The sequence below is a fragment of the Pongo pygmaeus genome, chromosome 21, assembly GCF_028885625.2.
Source record: "Pongo pygmaeus isolate AG05252 chromosome 21, NHGRI_mPonPyg2-v2.0_pri, whole genome shotgun sequence".
Taxonomy (NCBI): Eukaryota; Metazoa; Chordata; class Mammalia; order Primates; family Hominidae; genus Pongo; species Pongo pygmaeus.
Window position 1 is genome coordinate 12,541,348 of NC_072394.2, and position 27,117 is coordinate 12,568,464.

The 27,117-nt window shown below is 47.4% G+C and overlaps 1 long non-coding RNA gene across 1 annotated transcript; it reads right to left on the reverse strand.

The window, feature by feature from the left end:
* On the reverse strand, positions 1 to 25,942 carry LOC134738892 (uncharacterized). Its single transcript, XR_010125123.1, has 7 exons — positions 25,717 to 25,942; positions 25,478 to 25,565; positions 11,398 to 11,469; positions 8,629 to 8,721; positions 6,451 to 6,611; positions 5,109 to 5,216; positions 1 to 4,357 (listed from the first exon to the last, which is right to left on the reverse strand). It is a non-coding gene; the product is annotated as an uncharacterized LOC134738892 (long non-coding RNA).
* Between the last annotated feature and the right edge of the window lie 1,175 nt (positions 25,943 to 27,117).

Below are 27,117 nucleotides of genomic sequence, written 5' to 3' on the forward strand. Positions count from 1 at the left end.
TACATAAGCGCTCTGAGTTTTATGAATTTTAATCAATTAAAGAAGTTTGTTGTTACTCCATTCATTCATTCAACAAATATTGGCTGAGCTCCTACTCTGTGTGGGACACTGTGCTAGGTGTCAGGATGCAGGGAACAAAAGGTCCGGCCTAGCAATCAGACCAAGGTTGGGTCTGCAGTGCATTCCAGGGGCCTCCCCATAACCCCTAATCCCTCCCGCTTTGAGACCCAGGCTCTCCTTGCCCTAGAGGCCAGGCTGTCACTGCTGCCAGGGGGCCCTTCCTGAGAACTGCCTTCACCTGAAGAGACCCACTTTGACCAAGCTTATGTCCCCTCCTGGTATCCAGTGTCTGGTCATTTGGGCCCCCTTGCCTGGACTGGAATAACTCCAAAGACTATCCCAGCTTCAGATCTCCCACAGGGCCAGCTCCAGCCCTCATGGTGACAACATCGCAGTTCAACTCCTCCCTCTGCCCAAGAGCACTGTCCGAAAACTTGCTGCACATAATCTCTGTCTCAGAGTTTGTGTCTGAGGAACATGGTCATTACAGAGTCCCAACAGGAAACAAATGTCACAATCAAATTAAGAGAATTCCAGATGACTTATTAAAAGGACTGTTTACAAAGGTATGGGCAGGGTGTAGTAAGACCACCAAGAATGATGCAGTGACCTGGGGCTAGGAACAATTAAGCCTTTACCAAAGGAGATAGCCGTGTTGAAAAGGTAACCATTGGCAGAGTAAGGTCCTTCAGCTGAGACTCAGCCAGCCCGAGATGACCCAGCAGAGACGGAGTCACAGGAGTAAACAAATGCCTTTCCTCACTCTCCTCGTCCCCTTCCCTCTACTCCTGCCCGGGCCCCCCATTGGCCACACCCAGCCAGAAGTCTGAAGAAGGATAAGGGTGGCTCTGGTGGTGGACGGAAGACCTCAGTACGGAGTCCCATACAGCACCCGAGCTTGACCCCTCTGGGAGTATCTGATGAAAGCTCTGGACTCTCCCCAGGAAATGGATCATAAATACACACACACAATTTTACACTTAATTTTAAGGAACTCATGGCTGCTATCCCAGGAAGCCCAGGCACCTGAGATTAAACACCGCAGTGCTATGAAGTAGTAGAAGCAGAGGCACAAAACATGGGTGATTGAAGGGAAGCAGAAAGAAGGGGAGGGGCGCTGATGTCCTCATCTTACAGAGCTGGGAATCAGCAACTGCTGTCAGAAGAGGAAATGCTCATGCAGGAGTCAAAAATAGTCATGAAAGTTCAGATATTGGGAGTAGTGAGCTAAATGCTCATCTTAGATATTGGGGAGTGAATAGCTGTTGTCTAAAGATGGTAACTGAGGGATGGAGGTATAAGTATGTGATTTGGAGTATGGAGAAAATCCATAAACAGCAACTGGCAAAAGATGTTGTCTTGGGGGAGTAGGACTGGGAGTGAACTGGGGCAAGTACAGCAGGAGAGACACGATTGCTTTTCATTGTAAGCCTTTCTGATGTAACTGAGTTGTTGCCACTATATAACACACACACACACACACACACACACGTGTCTGTGTGTGTATATATATAACTTCGATAAGTATAATTTTTGTAAAGAAACCTTTCCCTATTAGGATCTTCCAGCACGTCTAACCTCAAAAGGCCTCAGAGCCAGTTCAACCCACATACCCTTCCAGCAGACTGGCCTGTGCCCACCTGCAGAGCAGAAGTGGCCCTGCTTCAGCCACCTATTTCTGAGTCACAAAATACCCTGAAACTTGATGACTCAAAACAACAAAAATGTATCATTTCTCTCCATTCTGTGGGTTGACCAGGTGGTTCCTTTGCTTCGCCTAGTGTTAGCTGGGACCCTGGGATGGCTAGAAGGTTACAGAATGGCCTCACTCACGTGGCTCCACCAGGCTACTGGCTGGAGATCTGTGGAGCTGTTGATTGGCAGCCTTGGTTCCTCTCTGTGTGGGCCTCTCCACTTGGCTGCTTGGGCTTCCTCACAGAATGGCAGTGAGGGTCCAAGAAGGAGCCATTAAAGAAGTAAAGACAGAAGTTGAAATGACTGAAACCGTGATATTTACATAGCATCACTTGCACTGCATTCTACTCATCAAAAGAAGCCAAGGGTCACCTCAGGTCCAAAAGCAGGGAATTCGATTCAATCTCTGAATGACAGCAGTGGCAGAAACAGGAAGGCTTCATGGCAGAGGGAAAATACTCCACATGACCCTCCCATTGCTCCAACAATTCTCCCACAAGCCACACCTCCACGGACTGCCTGCTGGAGACTTCCCATCCAAACTTGTGATTCTGCACACATCCCAGCCCTCTCAGACGCATCCTCTCTCTCAGTCTTCTCTGTCCAGTGCAACCAATGGTTCTAGACTGACATGGTCACCTTGGCTTTCAGTGTTTTTATTGTTATCTTAGCCTTCATCAGATTTTATTATTTATTTATTTTTTTAAATTTATAATCATCTTCTTTGAGAATGATTCACCAGATTTTAAAATCCCAGATGATATAAACTAAGTCTTCTAAAATACTCTGTATATCCTAGTGAACATCATTTCCATCTCTCCCACTGAGAATTATAGTGAACAGATGCAATCAATGTTTAAATTATGTATTTACGAATATGTAATTTATATATCCATACTTACAAGGCTGCCACATTGCATAACTCCAGGGAGGCACTTTTATGTTATAGGCTATGCAAATGGTGTCCCCTGGAGGTATGCAGTATGCAGCTCATGCAACTGAACATGGCCTTCCTGGTTATGGATGTTTGGTAAGAGCATGTCTTTTATTCGACCTCTCTAATGCATACTCATTTTAGGGCGGTGGCTCTCAATCTGCACATTATAATCACCTGGGCAGGCCACACTGCCAAGCACTAAAATCTGAATCACCTCATGGTGGGACCCAGGCATCGGCAGATTTAAAGTTCCCTAGGTGATTTTAACATGTAGTCAAGGTTTAGAACCAGTACTCTCAGGGGATGCGTACAGAATCCTTGAAAAGGGTTTTGTCTTTGGTAAAAGTGTAAAAATAATTGGCATTCATGTATAGAAAAAAAATAGAAAGTTGCAGGAAACTCTAAAAAACAAAATAAGACAAAACCAGTTCCATGCACTGAAGAAAATCCCTGTTGGGGTTTTTCTTTCTTTTCTCCATGAATATCCTTTGCCCCCTGCAGTCACACAGTGCAGAAAGCTTTGCTGGGCTTCACCCTGCCTCTCACTTCGGGTGGGAAGTGGGGAGGGATCATGGGGCTGTTGTTGGTGAACTTTGCTTTTCCCTCTGGCCTTAGGCCAAAAACGTGAAACTTTTTTGTTTGCAGAGATTGTCCTGTTCCTCCCTTAAACAACCTTTCCTGGCCCAACGGACACCGTAGGACTTAGTTCGGTCAGTGTCATGGTCTATACCTTCTGTGGTCTAAGCTGGCTCCAGACACTGGAGAGAGAATTGTATTAGCCTTGCTGGGCCTCGGCCCTGCCCTCTCCATGGGACATCTCCAGTGCAGGACCCTGGCTGATGGCCAGGCCTCTGCACATTCATTCTGTCATTATCCAGAGCAACCGCCCACACCCCAGCCCCAGGTCTCCCATCTCATTTGGTTGGGTCCCTTGTTCCTGACCGGATGCCTGGTCTGGTTCTCCTCTTCCTCTCCTAGGAACTTGCTTGCTCCTTTGGGAACTCTGAGCCTCAGACCTGGCAGAGCAGGAGTGTTACCCACTGGCAACATCCAGCTGGCCCCATCGCTGACCACCTACCACCTTTGGGACATTTGGCTCCTTATCTTGACCCTGGGCTTGACCTGCTATTGCTGCACCATCAGAGAGAACCTTCCTCAGCAGCCAGCCCCAGAGTTCCTCTACTCCACCTCCACCCTGGCTCTGGCCCCACCTTCTGTGATGTGATGGATTCACAAGCACATTTGCTCTCTCCACAAATGTTTACTGAAAGCCAATTATGCACCAGGCACGGCACTTGGTGCCCACATTAGAAGAGGTTCCTCCCTCCTGGAGCAGATAGCAAATACACTGTCCCTGAGAGGGGTGTTACCAGGTGATAGGACCCTGCCTGGGATTTGGGGACCGCTTCTCAGAGGAAAAGGGGCTAGGAGCCAAGACATACATGATGATGAGAAGCTGATGGGGTAAGGGAGCAAAAGCCTTCCAGAGAGAGGGAATAGCACATCCGAGGGTCTATGCGGAGGCTGGAGGGAGGCCATCGTGGTGGGGTCTCTCCAAGCCAGAGAGTAGAACCGGGTGAGGCTGTGAGGTGGGCCGGGCCACAGCACCAGATCCTGCGGGCCAAGCAAGATCTTAGTTGGCCTTCCAAGATCCTTCCACGGTTTCTAGGCAAGAGAGTGACACAATCAGACACACCCACCGATCAAACTATCCAGCTACAGATGCAGGAGCCACCATTAAACACTCCCCTTGTGTCATCTGTGGAAGGAGACAGACACTGGGAATGTGATTTGCCTGCCAGGATGGGAACTGGGTCACCCACTGAGGGGCAAGAGAAGAAGAAAGACTCTAGTATGTGTATGTTTGTACACCTTCTTTGCCAGGCATGGTGGCTCACTCCTGTAATTCCACTGCTTTGGGAGGCTGAGATGGGAGGATTGCTTGAGGCCAGGAGTTCAAAACTAGCCTGGGCAATATAGTGAGACCCCACCTCTAAAAAAATGGAAAACAATTAACTGAGTGCATTGGCACACATCTGTAGTCCCAGGTACTCAGGAGGCTGAGGTAAGAGGATCACTTGAGCCCAGGAGTTCAAGACTGCAGTGAACTATGATTGAGCCACTGCACTCCAGCCTAGAGGACAGAGTGAGACCCATCTCTAAAAAGGACACACATGCACACAAATAGAATAAAAATTATGATTAATCCTGTCCCTTCAAAAAAGCTTAACTTTGCTATGGTTTGAAGGTTTGTCTCCTTTGAAATTCATCTTAAAACTTAATTCCTAATATGGCAGCATTGAGAGGTGGGGCCTTTAAAAGGGGACTGGATCATGAGGGCCATTTGTGTATTAATAGGTTCTTGGGTTATCATGGCAGTCGGTCATTAAAAAGCCAGCTTGACTCTTGCTCCTACCTCCGCCACAAGATCCCCTGCAGCACCTCAGGACTGCAGAAGAAGGCCACCAGCAAGAAGGCCCTCACCAGATGCAGCTCCTCAGCCTTGAACTTCCCAGCTCCAGAACTGTAAGAAATAAATTTCATTTCTTTACAAATTACCCAGTCTCAGATATTCAGTTATAGCAACAGAAAACAGACTAATACAAGCCCGAATCTCTTCCTGAAGAGCAATTAGTCAACTCCAAATTGAGGCACGGTCTGCCAAACAAATGACTGAATGCTTTGAAATATCAGGGTCATGAAAGACAAGACAGGCCCAAAGGTGGCTCCAGGTGAGAGGAGCTTGAGCGGAGGCACAATGGAGGGAGGCGGGTCTTGGCTGGATAAAAAGGGACATGGACATGACAAAGATAACTTGCAACATTTGGACATGGGCCACGTAAAGAGACCAGGCTTGTATCTACATTAAATTCATTGAGGGTGGTCATGGTTTCGTTCTTATGTGAGAAAATGCTCATTATCTTAGAAGAGACATGTGGAAATAACTGGATAAAATCTCAAGATATCTCTGCAACTATTCTCAAATATAGAAAGAAACAAAAAGGCCTGGTGCAGTGGCTCACACGTGTCGTCCCAGCGCTTTGGGAGGCCAAGACAGGGCGATTGCTTGAGGCCAGGAGTTTGAGACCAGCATAGGCAACATAGTGAGACCCCATCACTACAAAGAATAAAAAAATTAGCCAGCTGTGGTAGTGCACATCTGTAGTCCCGGCTACTCAGGAGGCTGAGGCAGGGGGATCGCTTGAGCCAGGAGTTCAAGGTTGCAGTGAGCTATGATCATGCCACCATATTCCAGCCTGTCTCTAAAAATATAAATAAATAAAAAGAGAGGGAAATGATAAAAAAGGAAAGAAAGAAGGTGGGGTAGGGAGAGAAAGAGAAAGAAGAAAGGAAATTAAAAAAAAAGAAAGAGAAGAAGAGTGATGGGGGAGATGAGAGAAGGGAAGGAAAGATACTGATTTTTTTTTTTGATGAATGAATATGTTTATATAGAGAGAGATATAGCAAATGTGGCAAAATATTAACTGCTGGTAAATTTCATAGTTATTATTCTTGCAAGTTTTCTATGGCTTAAAATTTTTCAAGATGAAAAGTCTGGGAAAATTAAGATGAACATAAAATAAAAACACTTTTTAAACAATTGCTTATGATTGGAAAAAACGAATTTGACTGTTGACAGATTCCAGGACCACTGCAACTCTTCATATTTTAAGAATAAACAAATCTCTCCCATTCAGCCTGGTGGCTGGGTGATCTATCCCCACCCCTACGGATGACAGGATGTAAAAATCACTTACTCTGGACTCCACGAAATGGGTGAAACACCCCACTGTGAAGAGGCTGGGGGAGCTACATATTCAGAGGACTTTCGGTTCTTTTCAAGCACATAGACATTTCCAACAGTGTAATGTCCTGACCTTTCTCACATGCCAAGCTAAAGTCATTTTTCTTGAATAAGCTGAGATTTAGAAAAAGAAAACAATGAGCCAGGTGGCCTTTAAAGAGTGAATGTTATAAAGAGCATTTCCCGCACTGGGGCTGGGGGCTAGGGTGAGGGCTGCTCGTCTGGGTCACATGGGTTCCAATGATGCTGCTCCCATCACGTGCAGCAGCAGTCGGCCTCACCCTGGAATCAGAGCCTGGACTGGCCACTGTGTTGCCTTTACTCTTAGAACTGGAGATAATGAAAACTAGAACTCATTACATCTGTAGGTGCCCAACATCGAGTGTGCCATGTGGGCATGGGTCTCGGGAGAGGAGCATTTTGACGGTGCTCCTAAGAACCCAAAGGAAGACAGTGGTCCAGGGAGTGGCAACCTGGTTGGCTGGTAGGAACTGCAGTGGATGTGCATGCAGCCATGGCTTCCAGGGGAGCCCTGAGATGCAATAAGAATGGGGGACACTGATGATGATGCTCTTGATCCCACCCTCTCAGGCCACCCAACTGCTCTTAGTGCTGCCGGAGCATCTGAGACACGTGCAGGTTCTGCTTTCTGATGACAGCATCCCAAGGAGCCAAGAGCTCAGGCTCTGGAATTGAGAGCTGGTTCAAATTCTACACTTGTTACTTGCAGACTGGGACTTGGGAAAGCTGAACCTCTCCAAGTCTGTCTTCCTCATCCCTGAGATGGGGTAGAAGGAAGAGTACGCTGATGATTAAACAAGATGAAGCCTCTTACTCTCATACACGGTGCAGATCAGAGCCCCCAGCGGGTGCCCCACAGGTGGTAGCCCAGCCAGGAAGCTGACCAGGGCAGCAACCTGGAAATATGACAAGATGGAGCAAATCACACTCCCCAGAGATTGGAAGGAGCACTTCGTCCAACTGTGGGGATGAAGGTGGGGAGGAGTAGTACCGAGCATCACTAGGCTGCCTTCTGGGGAGAGAAGGACTCTGTAACTGGAGGGCCTTTCCTTTTCTGAGTAGAGTTTCCAAGTTTGGATTCTGAACTGAACCATCTGAGAAGATAATGCTGAGGCAAAGGCACATGCAGCCATTCCCCTCCTCTCTGCCTCCCTTCTAAATACCATCAGGTGCTGCATACACTATGGTGGTCCCATAAGATGACCATGGAGCTGAAAAATTCCTGCCAAGGAAGTAGAGGCTGAAGTCAGCCATGTTTGCATCCCTGCACTCCAGCCTGAGCAACAGGGCGAGATCCTGTCTCAAAAAAAAAAAAAAAAAAAAAAAATTCCTGTTGCCTGGTGACGTCATAGCTGTCATCATGTTGTACAATGCATTACTTGTGTGTTTGTGGGGATGCTGGTGTAAACAATCCTACTGCACTGCCAGTCATATAAAAGTCTAGCACATATAAACACTGTATGTGCAGTGCATGATACTTGATAATGATTAATAAACTACTGTGTTACTGGTTTATCTATTTGCTATAATTTTAATCATTATTTTAGAGCATATACCTTCTACTAATTAAAAAAAAAAAAAGTGAATTGTAAAACAGCCTCAGGCAGGTCCTTTGGGAGGTGTTCCAGAAGAAGGAAGGGATTGTTATCCTAGGAGATGACAGCTCCATGCATGTTACTGCGCCGGAAGCCCTTCCAGTGGGACAAGATGTGGAGGTGGAAGACAGTGATACTGACAACCCTGACCCTAGACCTAGCTAGGCTAATGTGTGCGTTTTTGTCTTTGTTTTTAACAAAAAATTTCAAACAGTTAAAAAAATTAAAAACAGAAAAACTCATAGAATAAGGATGTAAAGAAAGTACTTTTGTACAGCTGTAGGAATCTGCTTGTGTTTTAAGGTAAGGGTTATTACTAAAGAGTCAAAAAGTTAAAACAAATGAAAAAGTTTATAAAATGAAAAAGTTACAGTAAGCTAAAGTTAACTTGTTATTGACAAAAGAAAAACATATTTTCTAAATTAGCCTCAGTGTACAGTGTTTCTGAAGTCTACAGTAGTGTACAGTAATGTCCGAGGCCTTCACATTCACTCACCACTCACTCACTGACTCACCCAGAGCAACTTCCAGTCCTGTAAGCTCCATTCATGGTAAGTGCTCCATAGACGTGGACACTTTTTATCTTTTATACCATATTCTCACCGTACCTATAAAAACACTTACATTGTATTACAACTGCTTGCAGTATTCAGGACAAAGACATACTGGGCAAGTTTGTAACCTGGGAGCAACAGACTACACCACAGCCTAGGTGTGTAGCAGGCTGTACAATCTAGGTTTGTGTAAGTCACTCTGTGATGTTCACACAACAAGGAAATTGCCTAATAATGCATTTCCCAGAACATATCCCCCCATTAAAGGGACACATGACTGTACCTGCCAAGGAAACATTTAAGGAGCATCCACTTCAAAATTTATATCAGTGTAGAAAAGAATGATTATTCAAAAGATCCCAATTCAGCGAGGTGCAGTGGCTCACACCTGTAATCCCAGCACTTTAGGAGGCTGAGGCAGGCGAATCTCTTGAGGCCAAGAATTCAAGACCAGCCTGACCAACATGGTGAAATCCCATCTTTACTAAAAATACAAAAATTAGCCGGATGTGGTGGCGCATGCCTGTAATCTCAGCTACTTGGGAGGGTGAGGCAGGAGAATCGCTTGAACCCGGGAGGTGGAGGTCACAGTGAGCTGAGATTGCACCACTGCACTCCAGCCTGGGCAACAGAGTGAGACTCCGTCTCAAAACCAACAAACAAACAAATAAAAGATCCCAATTGAATGGGACAACCAAGTGGTCGTCTGGGAAAAATTAAAGCTGAATCCCTACCTTACTCCTCACACCAAAATAAATTCCAGATGGATCAGAAATTTAATCCCTAAAACTAAAACCATAAAAGCATTAAAAATAGAATACTTTTAAAAAAATAACCTCAGAGTGAGAAAGATCTTTCTTAACATAACACAAAATCTGGAACACATTTTAAAAAATAATACTAAATTTGATTATATAAAAAAATGTAATTCAAATGTCAAATAAAAGTCGAAACACAACCAACAAAGCAAAAAAAGTGTTTACAACACATGCAGTTGGCAAAGGCTAGTTTCCTTAATATATAAAGCACTTTTAGAATCAATAAGAAAAATAACAACAACAACCCAATAGGAAAGAAATGGCAAAGGATAGAGCAAAGCTCATAGAAATGGACCCACAACTGACTTTTTTTTTCTTTTTTTTGAGACCAAGTCTCACTCTGTTGCCCAGGCTGGAGTGCAATGGCACAATCTTGGCTCACTGCAACCTCCACCTCCTGGGCTCAAGCAATTCTCCTGCCTCAGCCTCCAGAGTAGCTGGGATTAGAGGTGCATGCCACCACACCCAGCTAATTTTTGTATTTTAGTAGAGACGGGTTTCGTCATGTTGGCCAGGCGGGTCTCGAACTCTTGACCTCAGGTGATCCGCCCACCTGGGCCTCTCAAAGTGCTGGGATTACAGGAGTGAGCCACCTTGCCCAGCCCCACAACTGACTTTGAAACGTAGGAGAAGATGCTTGACCACACTAGTATTAAAAGCAAAAATTATAATTATGATTGTATACCAATTGCTTTTAGCTAACAGACTGGCAAAAAGTTTCATAGCACCGTGTGTTGATGAGAGTATAGAGAGACAGACATTCTCAAATATTATTACCGGGAGTAAAAAATCAGTACTATTACTCTAGAGGGCATTTTGACAATATTTATAAAAATTTAAAATGAGCATATCTTTTGGCTAAGCAATCCCACTTCTGGGATTTATCCTACAGACACATGGGCGCACATGCCAAACAATCTAGTGACAAAGCTTTCTGAGATAGCAACATTGGAAGCAACCCAAGTGCTTGGCAATAGGAAATTGGTTAAATAAATGTACCATCCTGCAAGGGAATACTAGCAACCATTTTTTTAAATGAAGCAGTACTTTATGTGCTGATATGAAATTATCTTCAAAATATATTAACATATATATATGCTCTTGCTTGCATAAAATATCTCTAGAAAATGCACAGGGCACTGGTTGCCTCTGCAGGGGGGAAATGGAGGCAGGGAAAGAGGCCACTTATGTTCATGTTTGATTGCATTAACATGCACATGTATTACCTATTTTTAAAAATAACATTTCTATAGTTATTACACTTGGGTAGGTCGGCCGTGGCTTCCCTAAGGATAAGGTTAGTCCCTCAATTCAGGAGCCAAATGCCAAAAGGACTCCAACAGTGATTCAGGTTTGGAAACAGCCTGCGGGAATCTGTGCTGACCCATCGGAGGACCCAGTGGAACATGGCAGCTCCAAGGCAGAGCCAGCCTGAAACGCTGTGAAGGTGCTTTAGGCCAACCAGATGGTCAGAGCGAGCTGGGGTGGGGGTGGGGGACACCCTGAGCCAAGGAGCCAGTGACTTCCAGGAGAAGAGTGAGGAGAAAATTCAAGGCTTTCCTCATGAAAGGAGGCAGAGCCAGGACAACATTCAAGGAGGCCAGGGGGATGCTGAGGGGGCCTGGCTGGGGGACCTGGCAGGAGCATGGAGAGCCCCTTCCCAGACAAAGACCTGGGCCCAGTCCCTGAGAAGCACTGAGGCACCCACCAGGCTGGAAGCAGAGCCCTTCCCGCCCCCACCCCGGCCACATCCACAGTTTGCTGGCATTTGCTGGCCTCCACCTCAGGCCCAGCTGAGTCAAGGAATTCCAAGGAACAGCCACCTCTTCCCACGCCCACCAAGCCGATCTTCCATGGTTTCATGGGACGTTTGGTTACACTGAGCTCAGAAATCTGCGCTCTGTAAATTCACCGGTTTCTCCATGACTGGGGTTTCCCTCTGTGCCTCAGTGTTCCTTTGGGAAATGTTCAACCTTTTTTTGGCCTAGTTAAGGAGAAAGGAATTTTTCCAGACTCAGTCAAAGATGTTGGCTCAGCTTGATTGGGAGGGAAGGGTGATTTTAATAAGGCTGGGGGTGGTGGTGGGGACAATGTGTGACCCCCCCCCAGGAAGTGGGACCGCACACGGCACTGGGGTGGGCAGTTCTGGCTCCTCCTGACCTGGCCGTCTCTCCCCAGTGCCATGAGTTTTGAGCCTGGTTGCCTTGGTGACCCGTTTTCAGTCCTTGTTCACCTCCTAACCATCTCATGTTCTCTCGAGCCTCCTTCCATCCCCAGCACAGTCCATACGCAATGTAAGTGCTCAAAAGTCAGCCTGTAGCACTGAGTTGAGGGGCCGTCAGCCCGGGTGAGCCCTGGTGTCTCATCACGGTTTCCCCATGGCTGTCTCCACCCCTCTTCCAGAAAAGCTATTGAGAAATAAAACTCTTTGACATCACCTCTAGCTAAAGTTGCTGAAAACAGCTCAGAGGAGTGAATTCCACAGAGCCCTATGCCCCGCCTAGATTCCTGGGGCTTCTTGTCTCATGGAGGCTGCAGAGCCGGCGTCCAGACCCCTCATCCTGGACCGCTACCCGGCATCGGCCTCCTCCACGTAGTCTTCTTGCTCCCACTGCACTCTGACTTTCTGCCAAACCATTTCCCTCCTGGCTTCAAACTTTTGTCGGGAAAGAGATGAAATCAGCATTTGGAGAGCTGGAAAGGGAAAAACAGCTGCTTTTCACAAAATAGGCTAGGGCGGGGGAAGGGGAGCAGCACAGCTGGATCTTGGTGGGAAAGCCAGAGTCTGGTGGGAACGTACAGCTCACAGCAGGAGAGACAAACACACACACCTAGAGGGGCCCAGCGGCAGCAGCTCAGGGGTTTGCTTGCCAATGGCACCTTGTGCCGTATTCTTCAGATACAGCCACATCTCATATCCACATTAACTATCCTAGGGCTGTAGAGATTTTCTCCATTTTAGAGAGGTAGACACAAAAAATAAAAAAAGATTTCTCTTTCCCCTTAGTTCTCCTATAAGAATAATTATAGTGCATGTGCTTGGGACACAATAGAGAGTGGTGGGGCCTGTGGCATCAAGGCCACCAGGTAAAATTGTTCAGGTTGGGCGGACTCTGTGGCATCTTGCAACTGTAGCCGTGTGGCTGTGTGGGCCCCTGTTAACAACTATGATTTTTCAAGAGGAGCCAGGGATCTGGATTTTTATGTAAAAATTACCTGAGATTTAAACATTGGCAGCTAATTCAGAAGCTTTACGGTATTGAGCAGTCAGTAGTACATCGTGGGCCAAGCAAAACATGTCTGTGGGTAGAGTTGGGGCTGAGGGCTGGAGTTTGAGTCCTCCTTTATGGGTGAGAACTGACACATGTACCCCAGCCAGGAGCAGGCAGCAGGCATTGTTGGCACTGTACCCATCCCCCAAATCCCTTCCTCCCTTTTTTGTTTCCGTGACCCCTCCAGCTCCAAAGGGCTTTCGCTTCCTGCAGTATGCACCTGACTTACCTCATGGTATAACCTGTTTCTCACCATTCCACTTTTCACCTGCCTTCCTCAATGATAACTCTAACATAACAGTTGTTTTTTGTTTGGTTGGTTTTTTTGTTTGTTTGTTTGTTTTTTTTGAGACAGTCTCACTGACACCCAGGCTGGAGTGCAGTGGTATGATCTCAGCTTGCTGCAACCTCCACCTCCCCGGTTCAAGCAATTCTCCTGCCTCAGCCTCCCGAGTAACTGGGACTAAGGCGCCCACCACTACACCCAGCTAATTTTTTGTATTTTTAGTGGAAATGGGGTTTTGCCATGTTGGCCGGGCTAGTCTTGAACTCCTGACCTCAAGTGATTCGCCCGCCTTGGCCTCCCAAAGTGCTGAGATTACAGGTGTGAGCCACTGTGCCCAGCCTAACATAACAATATTTTAAAATATCAGTGGCTTATCAGGTATGATGCTAGGTGCTTGACATAAATATGTGTTTAAAATCAACACATCTAAAGGAGATCACATTAATGCTTCATTTACTAAATGTCTAATGGTTTTTGAGTTGTAAGGCAAGGTTTCAAAAGCCTAATAAATTTATATATACATATAAAGTTAACATATCCACATCCTTATGATGCAGGTAATGGGATTATTCACTTTTTTTTTTTTTTTTTTCAGACAGAGTCTGGCACTGTCACCCAGGCTGGAGGGCAATGGCGCAATCTCGGCTCACTGCAATCTCCGCCTCCCAGGTTCAAGCGATTCTCCTGCCTCAGCCTCCTGAATAGCTGGGATTATAGGTGCCCGTCACCATACCCGGCTAATTTTTTGTATTTTCAGTAGAGACTGGGTTTCACTATGTTGACCATGCTGGTCTTGAACTCCTGATCTCGTGATCCACCTGCCTCAGCCTCCCAAAGTGCTGGGATTACAGGTGTGAGCCACCGCGCCCGGCCTATTCACATTTTATGTATAAGGAAAGTGAGGCCCAAAGATATCTGACCACAGCTTATAAGCAGCATTTCCTGGGGGTCTTCTTCAGAGGGCTCCCTTCACCTTGCTTGGAGGGACAGAGAGCCCAAGGTGCCTAGAAATTTGCATTCTCCTCCCACACCTGCAATCCTTGTCCAATGACTAATGGGCACAAGAATTTGAAAGTCCAGCTCCCTTTCCTTGGGTTAAGATAACTGAAGTGTCCCCTGCATTCAGAGCTGCCCCTCAGGATCAGGCTGAAAAGCCGTCATCTGTAGGACGTCGCCTGTGGTCACCCCTGGCTTGGCTTCCTCTCTACCCCAACCTGCTTCCTTCAGCCCCTTCCCAGTTTGCCCTGGGAGCACTTCCTTAATAAATCACAGGCACACAAGTCCTTGTCCCAGATCTGTTCTGGAAGAATACACACTTAGGCACAGCCAAGGCTAGTGGGCAACTCCTCTTACAGGAGAGAAAGAATCGCCCTGCCAGGGGCTGGTACAATTGTTTGAGAGCCTCGGAGGACATAAGCTATAAAAGGACATTGCTTTCTCTGAGAACCAAGTAGCATGCTGGGGCCCCTCCTGCAGCCTCTCTGCCCTCCCATCCCACCCCTTCCTCCACACATCACCCCTCCATATAAATGTCTGGTTGCTGCCAAGCATCCGTCCACCCCTCCCGCTGCCCTGGCAACCACGAAGATGGTGTGTGTCTGACCCTGCCTCAGCTCCAGAGTCCTGACTGGAGTAAGTCCTAGCTACCTTGTCATAGTGGTTGGTACAAATAACCCAGACTGAAATCACTTCGCATATGAGATTCCCATGGAACACCACAGGGAGTGGCCCAGAGGCTGGGAACACAAATTCAATCTCGAGGGTGTACAGGCTTGGAACATGGGGAAAGCCAGCAGAAAATCAAGTGGATCTACAGAAATGGGCAGACAAGAAAAGTGAAAGGAAAGGACACCAGAGCCTAAACCTTGCTTCTGTTGCTTGCCAACAAAAGCATTGTGACAATTCCCAGGACTCCCAGAGACTTGTTGTGTGTTTTGGAAATTCACAGAGTACCTAAGACTGAGCAGAAATACAGAGGAGGTAGACACTGGTCCGGTGTGGCTGGTAGATGCTGACGGTGGGAAGCACAGCATCTGCCCAGGGTGTTGGGTGCTTCTGCAGAAGGGCCAGCCCTGCCACGAACATGAAAACCCCTTTCCTGATCCCTGCAGCTCCAGCCAGTCACTAAATGACAGCCATGTGACTACTTTGCGTGATGGGCTCACCAAGTGCATCTGATACAGCTTGTGAATTCAAGGACCTTGCAATCTAGTTAGAGGGACCACATTGGCTTCATAGGGTGGGGGTAAGGGCATGGTTTGGGGATCAGATGGACTTGGGTCTGGGTAGCACCAAATCTCTGCGGGCCTCAAGTTCCTTATACATAAATGAGAGATAATACCATTATCTACACCATAAGGATGTGTTGACTTTTGAAAAATATACTTTTATAATTAATCAGGCTTTGAAACCTTGACTCGCATATAATTCAAAATCATTAGACATTTTGTAAATGAAGCATTCATTTGATCTTCCTTAGATGTGCTGACTTTTAAACAATATTTATGTCAAGTACCCAGCATCATGCCTGATGAGCAATTAATATTTTAAAATATTGACTATTATATTAGAGTTATCATTAATGAAGGCAGGTGAAAAGTGAAATGGTATGAAATAGCTTATGGTATGCCCTAAGTGAGAGACACAGACAAGGGGGGAGGTCTTTCTAGGAAAGCTTAGGAAGAGACAGGCTTGTGCCTCCTTTAAAAGAGGGGGTGAGGGGGAACTAATGCTGTTACAAGGGTCTCCACCTCTGATCAGAGAAGTGCTGGAGCCACATGAGGAAAGAGGGTTTGCATGGGCAGGATTCCATTACCAATTTGAGCTTCAATCCCAACATGGCTTTCATTCCAAGGTCTTTATCCAGAAGTCTGATTTGAGGGATAAGAATCAGGGAAATGTCTTGGCTCCCACGTTAGTGTATGTGATGAAAAGAGACAGCAACTGGCATTTACTGGACCTCTGCAATGTACCAGGCCCTGTGTAGGTGTTTTTATAAATAGTGTATCTGTCAGCTATTCCCACAATAAAGCCGTGTAACAAAATTCACAGCATACAACATCTTCAGGTTACATGGAATTTGGCTGGCCTAAGCGGGGCTCAGCTGGGCCTGACTCCTGGCCATGGGGTGGGTTCAATTCTGCTTAGTATGTTTCTTATACTTCTGGAACCAGCAGCTACCTAAAAAATTATTTTCTACAATGATGGTAAAAAAGTGCAGGAGCCAGCTTAACAGCACAAGCCCACTCAAGCCTTCACTTACATCATGTCTGTCAACATCCTTGACCATAGCAAGTCATATGGCTAAGACCAAAGCTAAGGGACATTAAGTATACTCTGCCACCCGAGGCCATAGCAAGGGTGTGGACATCTAATATTAATGCTACTACAGGGAAGTGAAAATAGGAAATTATTATTGTACCTTCTACAGAAGCTGTTTTATTCTATCCTCTTCAACAACCCCAACAGGCAGCCATTATTAACCCAAATGTAGAGATTTAAAAAACTCAGGCTCGGAAAATGCCACAGTAATTTAGAATGTCTAAGCCACCAAACTAAGATTTGTGCCTTGTCTGCCTGGCTCCAAAAACTAGGGTCTTCTGTCATTCTGGGCAGCCTGTTAAATGGAGAATTTGCATTTTAAACCATCCATCTGTGGGCAACAGTGACCTATCATAAACCACAGTCAAAATCAGAGAGAAGGATTTGAATACAAGTAGGTGATTTGGGAGGTGATCTCAGGAAGCACCATAGAGAAATGTGGAAGAGAAACAGGGAAGACAAGCCAAGAAAGGGAGCTTTCTGGAGCCAGTTACTGCTGTGGGAGGATGGGCTACTGAGGACAGGGGTGACCAATAGAAGAGGGTCACATACTTCAGAGTTGTTACATCCAACAGGCGGGGAGCTGGGGTCCTTGTCCATCAACTTCCAGGAGCCATTGAGAAGCGCCACTCTGGTTCACTGGGTCTCGATCTAAAACCACCTGGGAGTTTGTTGTTGTTGTTGTTGTTGTTGTTGAGACAGTGTCTCACTCTGTCGCCCAGGCTGGAGTGCAGTGGTGTGATCTCTGCTCACTACAACCTACCTCCGCCTCCTAGTTTCAAGCAATTCTCCTACCTCTGCCTCCAGAGTAGCTGGGATTACAGGCATGTGCCACCACGCTCGGTTAAATTTTGTACTCTTAGTAGAGATGGGGGGTTCACCATGTTGGCCAGGCTGATCTCGAACTCCTGACCTCAAGTGATCCACTCGCCTCGGCCTCCCAAAGTTCTGGGATTATGAGTCACCGCGCCTGGCCAAGTTTATTTATTTATTTTTTCCATGGTGCCTGGGTCTCACCTCCAGTGATTTTGAGCTGATGAGCCTGTGTCAGCCTGAGCATGGGACTGGTGAAAACTCCCCCGGTGACCTGTTCGACATGGTAGTTTGGGAAGCTCTGGTCTAGCCAGTTCCTCAGATCCCTCTGAGCCTACAAGTTCGAGGCCTCTTTGAACAAGCTCAGCTGAGGATGGAAACCCTGAGAAAGTGGCCCGTGCAGCTGGAGATAAATCATTCATTGGCCGGGGCTGCAGCTGGTGGTGGCTTGAGAAATGAGCCTTTTGGCCTTAGCTCCACTGTTTGTGCTCCCATGACCATAAGGGAACTCAACGCACAGACTTTCTTTTCAGAAAGAAAAAAAAAATGTCAAGCATATTTTCCAAGGTTTAATTTCCCTCCAATGTCCTGAAGAAACCTTTCGAAAAGCTTAGACTGCCTCAACCCCAGTCTCTAGTAATAACATCAAAGACTTTGAAATGGAGACCCAGTGTGACTTTGCTTAAGTAAATAAAACCCAGGGAAGGAGAGAAATTAAAAAGAACATGGGTTTAAGAGAAGTCAAATTTCCACCAAAAAGGTGGAAGAGGGAAGCTGGTTGGTGGAGTAGGATGGGAGGCAGATGCCGAATCCCAGGAGTTTAAAATTCAGGAAAAGAAGAGAAATGCACTGTCTTTGCCAGATTTAGCAAATAAAAATATGGGATGCCTAGTTCAATTTGAATTTCAGATAAACAATGAATTTTTTTTTAGTGTGTGTCCTGTGCAATATTTGGGACATACTTATACTAAAAATATTATTCATTGCCCATCTGAAATTCAAATTGAACTGGGCATCCTGGATTTTATCTGGCAACCCTAAAACATACAAAAATTGGTCTCAACTGGTCAGGACACCCTTAACCAGGTGTCTCTGAGTTAAATTGGGTGCCTCTGTGCTAAATGAGATGTCTCTGGTCTTAACTGGGCATCCCTGGCCTTCTCCCGTTTGTAACTGGAGTGGAAATACCCATAAAGGAAGATAAGGAGATAAATGGATGGAAAGGAGAGGAGACAGAGAAAAAGGGAGTCTTCATGGGAAGGGCAGGGGCACCAGCATCCCTCTGCCTGCTTTCTCCCACCCCTCAGCTCTCAGCACAGCCGAGGGACCTGAGGTCAGAGTCCCTGTCCAGAGTGAGAATTCGCCTTTCCCTCTGTGAGCTGAGGATTTGGAGGAAGGTCTGCAGAAATCGGGAGGGCTGTCTGCCCCAGCCCTGGAGAAATGAGATGGGGTGCTGGAGGTTTAACCCCCACTCATGTACTTGGGGCCACCCCTTCCCCATGGCCTGCCCTCCTTTGCCCAATCCTTTCCTCCCTGTGCTGCCTCCATCCACCCTCTTCTCTTCTCCTCCCTCCTCATCTCTTACCCTCCAAATAAGGAAGCCAGAGGCAGTGGCGTGGTGAGGGAGGATGCCTGCAGGTCTGGTCCCCGCCCCCTGGCAGAATCCAGTTGCCAACGAGGCAGCTGGGGAGGGTTTGGAGGAGGGGCTGTGGGTGCTGGGTGGTGCTAGGGATCCTGGCTTGCTGACCGCACAGGGCCCCACTGCTGGCTCCAGAAGACTCAGTGTAGCTGTCTCAGGCCTGCCAAGGCGCCTGCATTGGAGCCACATCAAGGTGAGAAGAGGGCCTGGCCTGCAAGGCAACAAAGAACAGCTTCACTCCTTCACTGCCAGCAGCTCTGGGAGGTGGAAGATGACGTGGCCCAGTCATTCCACTCCCAGGAACTGACCCAAAGAAAATAATCCAGCCCAAGAAAGAGAGCTGTGCTCAGAAATATTCACAGCAACATAAGGGAAGTGGTTTCACAAACCTTGGCATGTCAGCACCGTGGAATGTTCCTTTATTTCACCCGACATTTAAGTGACCACTTGGTGACAGGCATCTTGCCAGCTACTGGGTACACAAAGGAGGGTATAAGCCGATCCCTTTTCTCTGGGGTTCACAAGCAAAATGAGGGAGGTTGAGAACGCAGCCTCCAGAGCCAGGTAGCAAAGGGTCTGTACACCTGTCTCTCCCCTCATCTGTAAAGTGGTGACACCCCATAGGAAGTGGTGAGGGCAAGTGGGGTGACACGCATCACACACACAGCACAGTGCCTGACATGCAGTGAGTGCTCAGCAGTTACCAGCTACCCTCATGGCTCCTCCTCCTCCTGCAGGGATGTGACAGGCATGGTGACGGAAGGATGTGTGAGCCGTTAAGAGTTGACAGAAGAGGATGTGTAGGCACCACCACTGAAGTATGCGCAAATGCTGAGAGCACAAGGAATGATGGGGTTTAATTCTACTGGAGATGTCACCAAAGGTCACCATAGGCCTTAACTCAGCTGGGTCTTGAAGGATGTATAGAAGTTTGCTGGATGGCCAAGAAATGAAAAGACATGCTAGGTAGAAGCAAACCTGTGGGCCCAGTGTGGGCAAATTCAACTCGACCAGGCTCAGCTCTCCATCATGGTCCCCAGCCTTTTGGTGATGATCTCAATCTACTCAAGATGTTTTCAGGCCAACATTGAAAGGGAAGGTTCTGGGTCTCTACCCTTTTCTTCCCATGATTCTTAGCCCCTGTGCAAATGTTCCCACCTTTCCCAGCAGTCTTTGCACTCTTCATATCAAGAGATATTAAAAAGACCAGGACTGAGCCATTTCAATGTCCACTCACGCACAACCGGGTGAAAAGATCCCACGTTCTTGAAGGAAGGGTCTATGGTAATAATATTGATTAGTAACAGTCAACAAACACGACACCTTACTTTTTTTCTTTTCCTTTTTTTCTTTTTTGAGAACAGGGTCTCACTCTCTTGCCCAGGCTGGAGTGCAATTGCTCAATCACAGCTCACTGCAGCCTCCAACTTCTAGGCACAGCCATCTTCCCACCTCAGTCTTGGAAGTGGCTGGGATTACTGGGCTCTGCAGTAGGGCAGCCCTGGGTTTGAACCTAGATTCACTATTACTAGCTGGGTGACTTTGAGCAGGTCAAGCATGCACCACCACACCTGGCTAATTTTTTCTTTTCTTTCTTTTCTCTCTTTTTTTCTTTCTTTCTTTCTTTTTCTTTCTTTCCTTTCTTTCTCTTTCTTTCTTTTCTTTCTTTCTTTCTTTTTCTTTCTTTCTTTTCTTTCCTTCCTTCCTTCCTTCCTTTCTTCCTTCTCTCTCTCTCTTTCTCTCTTTCTTTCCTTCTTTCCTTCTTTCCTTCCTTCCTTCCTTCTTTCTTTCTTTCTTCCTTCCTTCCTTCCTTTCTTTCGAGATAGGATCTTGCTATGCTGCCCAGGCTGGTCTCTAACTCCTGTGCTCAAGCAGTCTTCCCACTTCATTCTCCCAAAGTGTTAGGATTACAGGCATGAGCCCTCACACCTGACTGTTTACTCTCTATTGAGTACTTTACAAACACCATCTCTGTGAATTAGGTATTCTCATCCCCTGAGCTTAGATAATGCAGCTGAGTTGACGCAGCCTGCTGAAGGTCACCCAGCTACTCATAGTGAATTTAGGTTCAAACCCAGGGCTGCCAGAGCCCATTCCCTTACACTGGGTCACGTTACTAAATATGCCAAAAGAGCCCAGGTGCAGTGGCTCACGCATGTAATCCCAGCACTTTGGGAGGCCAAGCCGGCTGGATTACGAGGTCATGAGATCAAAACCATCCTGGCCCACATGATGAAACCCCATCTGTACTAAAAATACAAAAAATTAGCCGGGCGTGGTGGCGGGCGCCTGTAGTCCCAGCTACTCAGGAGGCTGAGGCAGGAGAATGGCGTGAACCTGGGAGGCAGAGCTTGCAGTGAGCCAAGATCGTGCCACTGCACTCCAGCCTGGGTGACAGAGCGAGACTCCGTCTCAAAAACAAACAAACAAACAAACACAATACAAAAATTAGCTGGGTGTGGTGGCATGGGCCTGTAGTCCCAGCTACTTGGGAGGCTGAGGCAGAAGAATTGCTTGAATCCAGGAGGTGGAGATTGTAGTGAGCCAAAATCGCACCATTGCACTCCAGCCTGATGACACAGCAAGACTCCATCTCAAAAAAAAAAAAAAAAAAAAGCCGAAGAGCTACGTCAGGGCTTTGATCAAGAGAGGGGAGAAGGCAGGGTTGAGCTCTTCGCTTGAGAGAAGGGGTTAGCTGGTGATGTTGTCATAAGCCCACGAGGGGCCACAGCTCTAGACCTGAGTGCTACACATTGACCCTCCTCTTGGAACCAGACACTGCCCTGCTTGTCATTTCTGTATGGATCAGGGTCCCAGCACAAAACCAAAACCATGCTAGATCTTCCAACCCAGGGAGTTTAATAGAGGGAACTTGTTTTGCAGCTTTGAATTGATGAACAGCCATATGAGGATGTCGAGGTCACCCAGAGGTTAGTAACAACAGGAAGCCACTGCTACCATCACTAGGGCTGGGACAGGAAAGGACAAAGGGACAAGGTGGGGTCATCAGAGTTGATGGTTCTGGGGCCTCTGGCAGGAGCTGGAGCCGCAGCAGACAGGCAGCCACTGCCTGACACACCCCCAAAAGCAGAGCGGGGAGACACACCCTGACCTCTCCCCACCTCTGCCCTCCAGGCTTGTACTCATTTGTCCAAGCCTATCTGAAGCCAGAGGGCAGGGGCCCTGGAAGGGACCCACTCCACACTGTAGAACAGAAAGCAGAAAGGAGAGAAAAGCGTCTGAGAGAAAACAGGAGGAGGCCAGGCACAATGTCTACCCCAACAACTGCCCTTCAAGGTCATTGTTTTTACCCCGTTGTAGAGATGAGGAAACTGAGGAAACACTCACATATCCACACGTGCACCTACACATGTACACATCACATACACATATGTACACACACAACCATTATGCACATCATACACACAGGCTCACTGCTTCACTTTGAAGAGGTTAAATGACTGAACCAACCAAGATGAGGCAACTTTTAGGTTGGTGGAGACCTAATTTAAACCCGGGTCACTGTATCGGTTTTCACAGCTCAGGCCAAACTGGTCACCTCCAGGACTTTGTGAATCATGAAGAATCCAACAACAAAACAACAGCAACAACATAACGATGTAAGAGACCTTGACGTTCCAAGGTCTTAGCCCATGTGGGGCCAGGGGTCAAGGGCCCTCGGATGACGATGGTGCTCATGTTTCCCTCTCCTCCTCGGCTCCCTAAGTCCCAACTGAAGAAGAACATTCTATTAAGCCACAGCCAGCACTCTGGTTTTGGGGACTAAAGGCAATTTTTATTTCCTTCTTTGTGCTCTTCTCTATTTTCCAGAAGGTTTTGTTGTTGTCGTTTCAGGGGGGGGTTTTGTTTGCTTGTTTTGAGACAGGGTCTGGCTCTGTCACCCAGGACGGAGTGCAGTGATGAGATCTTGGCTCACTGTAACCTCCACTTCCAGGGCTCAAACCATCCTCCCACTTCAGCCTCCTGAGTAGCTGGGACTACAGGTGCATGCCATCCCACTAGCTAATTTTGTATTTTTGTTTTGCCACGTTGCCCAGGCTGGTCTCGAACTCCCGGACTCAAGCAATCCTCCTGCCTTGGCCTCCCAAAGTGCTGGGATTACAGGTGTGAGCCACTGCACCTGGCCTATTTTCCAGTTTTTACAAGGAGCATGCACTGCTTTGTTACTGGGAAGGACAGATAATCTTTAGGCAATATTACATGGTAGCAGGCCCCAGATGAAGGCTTAACAGAAAGAAAGTTGGGGCAAAAGAATGGTGGCAGGAAAGAGGACTGGCCAATACAGATGGCATGTCACTGTCCTGCTCCCTCCTTCGCTGGAAGGGGACAAAACCAGGCACCATTCACCTGCCATGTTCTGGGCTATGCTTAACATACACTCACACATATGCACACAAACCTCAGGTGCACAGACACATGCACTGACACATATGACACATATAAATACACACACAAACACACACACACGCACTCACAAGAACACCTGCCCATTATGCACATGCATACACACACACATATTTGCTCACACATGTACACACATATAAACACACCTCTCATGCACATACACACTCACATATCCACATGTGCACCTACACATGTACACATCACATACATGTATGTACACACACAACTATTATGCACATCATACACACAGGCTCACTGCTTCACTTTGAAAATCAGATTTCCAAAACTTTCCAGGCACAACCGTCTCACAAGGGTGTCTCTGGCCTCCTCCTCTAAGCAGCTCCCAATAATGCCCTCCAGGAGCAGGGGTGCCTTCTGTCTGGGCCCCAGAACACGCATTGCAGGTGTCGTCTCAGGGTGGGCTCCAGAGAGCATTTCCCTCTGTAACCACAGGCTGGGAGGCCCTTGAGCACTGGGCAACCCGTCAGCACCCAGGAGCTCAGCACTCAGGAAGGCTTCTAGAAGCTCTCTTCAGAACCTCAGAAGCAGCTCCATACCCTAAGGAGAGGCAGCAGTTGGCAGAGTTCACATTTCTCTGGAGGAAGCCTATGAAGCCAGACCCACCTGGGCCCTCAGAAAGGACCCTGGAGTCAGAATGCTTGGATCCAGTCCCTGCTCCTCTCTGAGCCTTGGTTTTCTTATCAGTAATGGAACAGACCTTTGAGCTCTCATCAAGGGCTTGTAGCTAATACTATAGACCGAGCCTCTCAACCTTCAAGGCAGCTGGAGAAGAGTTTAATTCCATGGATAACATGCACCCAAAGTCCTTAGCCATCAGTATTTATTGCTGGGGGTTCCACAGTCCCTACTGGTATAAATATATATGTAACTTGCTCCCCTCAGAGAGCCCAGATGGCTGGGAGGAGGAGGGGAACTGCACACACCTGTGCAGTCACCCCCACCACCCCCACAGGTTAGCCACAGCCCAGTGGTTTGGCAAAAACATCTGCCCCATGCTTCCTGGATAACACACTGAGCAGCAGGGGCCCAGGATGGGAGGGGCAGCTGGGAGCTGAGGGCCTCCAGGATGGTCTCGAACAGGAAGGGATGGCAGGTGCTATGCCTGCAGGTGCAGGGACACGGTCACATGAATCAGGTAGGCAAGTCATGGGCCTGTGACTTTTGAGGACCAAGGAGGGGGACATGCTCAGGATGGGCTGAAATGTCCCTCTGTCACCTTCCAAAGGGGGTGCCTAGCAGAGATCCAACTTAGGGTTTTTGCTTCTTTAGAGAAAGACATTGTCAGCTACATCACAGAATGGTGGGAATAGGAAGTCGACTTGGAAAGACATGAATTGTCATTCCTTGGAAAAGGGGAATGAGCTTCCAATGGTCCAAGGAATCAGGAATGAGTCCACTGGGAAGCAGGGTAACTCTGGTGTCCCCAGACAGCCAGGTCTGCAGTGACGCCAGGAAGCCCTGCAATCGTGCTGGGCTTTGACCTGCTGGGTGAGGCCCCTGCCCCGGGCTTCAGGCCCTGCCGAGCTCCGTGCTGGCTCTTCTGGGCCACAGTCCTCCCCAGAGTAAGGAGTTGATGAGGCCAAGGGGACATGCCCAGCTAGATGATCACACACACCCCCTTCTAGAAGGTACCCCTCGTCCTGAGGGTGGCCAAGGGGCTGCTGTCTGCAAGAGAATGATGGAGTGTGGTTGGCCAGATGTGTGTGCCCAGGGCACCTCAGCATGAAGGGGACTGGGAGGTGGGAAGGGAAGGAGAGGGAAAAGGGAGGCCTCCTACCCAGGCTAAAATCCCTACCCAGTGATTTCTGCTTAGACTGGCCACCCTTGTGATAAAGGAGCCCAGGAAAGGTGACTGTGCTATGCTTAATAATACAGGCTCTGTAACTGGCAAGATCAGGAAAGGTGACCGTGCTATGCTTAATAATACAGGCTCTGTAACTGGTAAGATCAGGAAAGGTGACTGTGCTATGCTTAATAATACAGGCTCTGTAACTGGTAAGATCAGGAAAGGTGATTGAGGGCAGGCAGCTGGCAGCCTTTCTGTGCTTCACTTTTCTACTAAATGCAGCAGAGGGGAGAGGGTAGCCCCACCCCAGAGAGTCCCTACCACAGAGCAGAACCCCTTAGCACCCAGGATCACTCCAGGAACTGAGGACTATATCCAGCACCCATACCTTAAGCTTGACCAGATGCAATTACTCAACCATCCACTCACATTTTCCTCAGCTGGCCACTGAGGTCAGAGCCAGCTAGACCGGACTTCCTGCTGCTGCCCTGGAGATCCCTGTTGGCACTGGAGACTCCTGGACACAGAACGTGTTATGAGTCAGAAGCAAATGTGGAATTCTCTACTTCCTGCCGTCACCCACACATGGGGCGTATTCGCTACTGCTGTATAACAAATCATCCCAAGAATGTAGTAGTTAAAGATAACAATGGTTTACTTTTACTCACAAGTCTGTGGATGGTCTGAATGGTTCTTTGGATCTGGATTGGGCTCAGCTGGCCTCAAATGGGCCTCACCCCTGCATCTGGAGCGAGCTGCTGGCTCATCTGGGCACTAGCTGGTCCCGATGGTGTCAGCGGGAACGGCTCCTTCTGCTTTGCATTCTCACCTCCTCTGGGAGGCTGGCCCAGGCATGTTCACAGCACAGGTTGGACGGGTTTCCAAGGGAGCAATGGAAGTGTGCTGGGCCTCTTGAGGCCTGGACTTGGTTGCACCACATTCTATTGGCCAAGTCACAAGACCAGCGTGGATTCAAGGGGTGGAGAAATAGACTCCATCTGTTGATGGGAGGAGCAGCAAAGGCACATCGTGAAGGGATATGATAGGGGAGGGAATAACTATGGCTATTTTTGCTTACAAACAACAGCCTACTACAGGAAGTGCGGCCATTGCCCTCCAGCACAGAGTCAGAATGCAAGCTGCCCTGGAAAAATTCCTATGAAAATTCTTTTGCAAACTTATGGCCATTTGGAGGTTACGTGGTGAGAACATTCAGATAGACGTAGATATCTGACCATGGTCGCTGCAGCACTCAGGGCCCCACTAGAAAAACAGAGCCCCAGCCAAATAGTTCAATAGTGAATTAATACTAGAAACTACAGCTTGACCTTTGAACAATGAGGAAGTTAGGGTCATCAACTCCTCGCGTAATTGAAAATCCACATATAACTTTTGACTCCCCAAAAAATTTAGTAATAGCCTACTGTTGACCGGAAGCCTTATTGATAACACAAACAGTTGATTAATGCATATTTTATATGCTATAAATATTATTACTGTATTCTTACAATAAAGTAAGCTAGAGAAAAGAAAATGTTATTAAGAAAATCATATGAAGGAAAAAATAAATTTAATACTCATTAAGTGGAAGTGGATCATCATAAAGGTCTTCATCCTCATTGTCTCCACGCTGAGTGGGCTGAGGAGGAGGAGGAAGGGGAGGGACTGGTTCTGCTGTCTCAGCGTGGCAGAGGTGGAAGAGGATGAGAAAGTGGAAGGGCCGGCGGGAGAGGCAGGCACACTCGGTGTAACTTACGGAAATATATCATCATTTCTGTCTGACTTTTTTCCTTTTTCATTTCTCTGAAAATGTTTCTGTACAGTACCAATTCTTCTTCCACCATTTGCTTTAATTTCAGTGCCCAAACCATAGAAGGGTCCATGTGGTAAAAGAAGTCAAAACTGACTTTTTTTTTTTTTGAGATGGAGTCCTGCTATCACCCAGGCTGGAGTGTAGTGGCACGACCTTGGCTCACTGCAACCTCCGCCTCCCAAGTTCAAGCAATTCTCCTGTCTCAGCCTCACAAGTAGGTAGGACTACAGGCACACATCATCTCGCCTGGCTAATT